Source organism: Benincasa hispida, chromosome 1, assembly GCF_027475165.1.
Source record: "Benincasa hispida cultivar pf3 chromosome 1, pf3_genome.v1.1, whole genome shotgun sequence".
NCBI lineage: Eukaryota > Viridiplantae > Streptophyta > Magnoliopsida > Cucurbitales > Cucurbitaceae > Benincasa > Benincasa hispida.
This window is the reverse complement of record NC_143478.1, coordinates 73,480,762-73,486,054: the sequence shown is the minus strand read 5'-3', so window position 1 is coordinate 73,486,054 and position 5,293 is coordinate 73,480,762.

Genomic DNA, 5,293 nt, shown 5'->3' with positions numbered 1-5,293 from the left:
AAACTGCTTAACTCTTTAATATTAGTGGATTATTTTTATTGGGCACACTGCCTCCTAGACATAGGTGGATTATCACCGAACTAGGTTATCAACTTCTATGTGTCTTTACTTGTTTACTTGTTGTTAGTATTTTTGTTGTTGTAGTGCTTGTCAGTGCTTTCCGTTTGACATCCATCTATCGAGTGATGAGTCACCCTTGCAATTTTTCAATATCAAATAGGCCTTTGAGTTATGAATTTAAACACAATTTTGTGTTTAAGAGTTCTCGGTCAAATTCTACAATTTTAAGATTAAAGAATCATTAAATATAAAATTGAATTTTTGTGTTTGATAGAGATTTAAAATTTCAATTCCATGGTAATGAATTCATGGTTTTGTTTTTAAAAAAATATCACATAGGACCTATTAGACTAAATAAAAAATTCAAAGATTTAATTAGACCTAAAATTAGAAAAATTTAGGTCCAATGTCAAAAAATATAATAAACATAAATTTAAAAGTTTGTAGACGTATTAAACACTTATTAAAATTATAATTGAAGATCCTTGATATAAATTTCAAAGTGGAGATAATAATTTAAACTTATATTTAGTTATTATTTTGAAACATGTGAGACGTGAGAGATCATTCTAATCAATGGATTTAGTATTCATTGGGGGTTCGGCCTCTTTTCCTTTGTAATAGTCAATTTACTTGAAAACTCAAATAGTCAAAAGAACGAAATGATTTATCTTTTAAGAGATGGGTCCAATGAAGATTTATAGAGAAAATACAATTTTTTTCTCTAACATTTTAAATTTAGTTCCTATTTGGTTAAGGATGTAAATGATAAATACATACCAAAGTCAAATTTGTATGGAGCATAATTAGTAATAAAATATAATAATTTGGGACTAAAATCAAATCAAAATTTTTGTGCTTATTTATACGGTAATAGTGGAAGTTTTATTTTTCCAACATAGAATTTGAGTTGGGACCAAAATTAAGTTTCATATAATAAATTTGTAATTTAACAAAATTGGATCTTATAGTACAAATTATACCCTCATTTGGAAATATAGCAAAACACAAAACTTTTCAAAATTATAGCAAAATTTATGAGACACACCAGAATTTACTTTATGTTTATCCTAAAATGGTTTCAACAATTCCCTTAAATGCACTATAATTAATCCGATAACATTATTAATTATATCATAGTTAATTTATCAAATGCATAATTTGGGCTCTATCGATTTGTATTCAGAATATTCAACATGAATTAGGTTCCTCATCCTATGCGAATATTTTGGCATAAATTTTATTTCTTAATTTGAAATTTCTCTCCAAATTTGAATTTAAAGAATCTTTTATGTTCAAATATTGATTTGAATTTTCAAATTTCATATTATATTAGTTTTTTCAAATCTAACTTTTTATATTTATATTCTCTCTCTCTTTGTTAATCCCAACTAAATCATTTGGTTTTTAAATGTCTTTAACATCTCCTTTAATTATACTATGATTAATCTAACAACTCCATTAGTTATACTATAATTAATTTATCAAATACATAATTTGAGCTCTGTCGATTTTCATTCAGTATATTCAACGTATATTAAGTTCTTCTTTCCACACGAATATTTTAGTATAAATTTCGTTTCTTAATTTGAAAAGTATCCAAATTTGTATATAAAGAATCTTCTATCTTCAGATGTTGGTTTGAATTTTTAAATATCATATTATATTACTTTTCATAAATTTAACTTTTATATTTATATTATATTTTCTATTAATCTTAACGAGATCATTTGGTTTTTAAATTGTTTTTATCATTATCATTATCATAATTAAATTTGTTTAAATTTCATTTTAAGAACTTTGATTCTTCTTCAAATCTATAATGCATGTGTTTCGGTGTTCGAAATGTTGTACATTAAAGTTTTTTTTTTCAAAGAACGATTAGAGCATCACCTACTCAACGATCTGACTTTCAAATTGTAGATTTTTCTTCTGAAGTTTGTAAGACCCAGTTTGGGATTACTTTTGCAATAATAAAAAGCAATTATACGAGAATCTCAACTACTATTTGATATAACAACTTATTTATTATTCTACCCACAATCACTTTTAATTTGTTCTAACATGCAAAAGCTATTTCATGGAGCTTTTAGATTTTAGCTTTCCTCAAATTTTGGTTTCTTTCCCTACTCATCTAAAATTTATCTTTCCATTATTTTACTTTCTAACATTTATTTAAAATTTTAATTGGTTCAATTTCTTATAATAATTATTTAAAAAAATATTTTATAAAATAATTAGATAAAACAATATTAGTTCCAATTAGATCATATATATTTTTCAAATAATTATATTATAATATATTACAAATTAAATATGAATATAAAATAATTGGTAGTCTACTTTTGTTCATATACTAAATTACAGAAATTTAGTATTAATTTACTAAACATTGTAAGTCATTTTTTCAAATTTAAAATTAAATTTTATCAAATACTATTTTACATTTTCTCACAACTGATTTTTCGAAAAGCATAGCTATCAAGAATTGTTTTAAAAGCTATAACAATCGCTCGATAATCAAAGAATGAAGTGCTTTGGAGATCTATTTTGGGATCATTGGTGGAGTAATGGAGAGCTTTTGGTTATGTTTGAAATTTACTTTGGTGTAGTAGAGAGATTTTGGTTATTCATTCAATGTTTGAAGTGATCGACGCGAAAAGGGTTTTTCTTTTGAGGGAGATGAACGAGCTTCTAGGTTTTTAAATTTAAAATTCATTGCCACTTGTCCAAACCCATTAAATGTATGATAATAATTTTATGTAGTTTTAATTAAAGTGTAATTAAGAATCTTTCTTAATAATGTAGTCAAATCTCATATGTATGATTGGGAATAGATTGGACTTTTACAAAGTCGTAATCTTTTTTTTAAAAAAAAAAAATTTGTTTTACCATTTTTTACAAAAGGAAAATTGTTTTTATTATTTGTCCAAATGAAAATTTTAAATATTCCTCTTCTCAGCCCTTATTTAAAAGATTAAAAGTTAAGAGTTCATAGACTGATATGAAGACAAATTGATGTTAACGAACTAAATTTGAAATTTAATTCTAATTAATACTCAGTTGATCTAAATATGTTTAAGAAATGGAATAAATGACTGCAATGTAATATTTTTAAAAAATAATTGAAATATTATAATATTTAATTAACTTAAAAGAGAGAGAGAAACAATATATCACAGAAGAAGAGAAGAGAAAAGAGAAAATGAAAAAAAAAAATAAATAACAAAACACACTTGTTACAATCAAAGAGAAAATGAAAAAAAATAACAAAACACATCAGTTACAAACAAGGTTTGAAATATCGAGACGAAAATATCGTGGTGTCAATTTTACAAAAATGACAATGAAAATAGTGGTAAAATGTCGATATCAATAGAAATTTCGAAAAAACTATACAAAAAGTTCAAATAAACTATTTAATTGACTAAATAAAAAATTTATATTTTTTAAACAAATTAAAATGTTTATTATTTATATTATATTCACATTAATGACACGTCAATGATGCTTTATATTGTTTTATATTGTGGTGTTTCAAGTCGATGATGCTTTTCAGTTAGGTCCCAAATCATTTTTGATAAATTTTCCAAGCGAAATTGTTGCTAAATTTGTTTATAGTTTTCATTGAGTTGTATATGTTTATAAGTTTTTTGGTTTCTGTTTATATATTTTGCAAAATTCTAGTTTGTTGTGTTTTTTTTTAAGTTAAGGATGATTCTCTTGTTGAGTTTATGTCGAATCTTTTAATATGTGCCTTTGTGTTTATGTTTATGCATTTTGCCAAAAGAATTTAGGATTTATTAGTCTTTCGTCTTAGTTTGAAAATATTTAGGAAGGAAGTAGGAAGATGCTTGAGTTCAAGTTGGGTGTGATGATGCCGTTGACTTCATTAGAAAAAAGCTAGGTGTGGTGAAACTGATGGTGGACCTTCTTAAAGTATTTAAGCTAAAAAAGACAATTATTTAGGGTCAATAAGTAATTTTAAGGTTTTAGAGTCTTGTATTTATTATAGTTACCAATTTTGTTGATCTTTGTAAGTTGACTATAGAGGGATGAATAACTATATTACTTTTATTGAAGTGAAAGAGTTAATTGTTATGTTTGTTGAAAGAAGTGTATACAAATATCTTATTACTTTTATTATATCCATATAGATATTTGTTAATCAACCTTCTTTGATGTTTGTCAATATTCCTATAATGTTGGTTTACGGTTGACATTATAGCTCCATTTTGTATTAGTGATAACAGGTTTATATATTAAATTGAATATTATTTTTTAATTAATAAAATACTTTTAACGACGCTTACATATGCTACAAAAGATACTTATAATGACAATTGATCCACATTTAGCAATAATCTTATATGTTGTTAAAATTTAACTTTTAGAGATAATTTTCAATGTCACTGTATAACACAAATAACAACAAAACATGTGTTTCTAAAAGTACGCCTTTAGTAATGCATTAGCGTTAGTAGAAGTCACGTTTTAACGGCGCACATTGAGTATGTCATTGAAACTTTCAACTACACACCTACCGCGACATTCACAGCGACACACTTCTATGCGTTGCTAATACTTTTAGCGGCATTTTTTTGCTTTTAACAATGTGTTTTACTCGTTATTGAAAGCTATTTTTCTTGTAGTGACATATTATTATTATTTTATTTCTCATAATTTTTTACAAATGGAAATGTTGATTCACCCCTCGAAAATGTAAAAATATCGATGGAAATGTCAAGATGCCGATGAGAATTTAATACTATGGTTTAAACTCACTCATAGATGTTAGACCATTCATCCAGTCACTACCAAGGTTTAAAATGTCATTGTTGACTGAAATGTCGAGGTCTTAATTTTACAGAAATATCAATGAAAATATTGATAAAATGTCGATGAATATTTTTGAAAAAATTATAAAACAAAATAAAAAAATGATTTAAAGTAGTAAACAAATATTTTATGATTTGTAGACAAGTTAATTTGTATATTATTTATTATTATATTTACATTAGTGATATTTTATTGGTTATTTTTTTTAATGTTTTGTGAATTTTTCTACAATATAATGGATTTATCCTAATGTTGATGTCGGCTCCATAGAAATGTAATTATATATCAATGAAAATTTAATACCATGCACACTAAACAATAATATCAAAGAAAGGGGGTTTAGTTCACCAACATGAGTTGGATTGGATTGGTAAAAATTTCCACCAACTTTAAA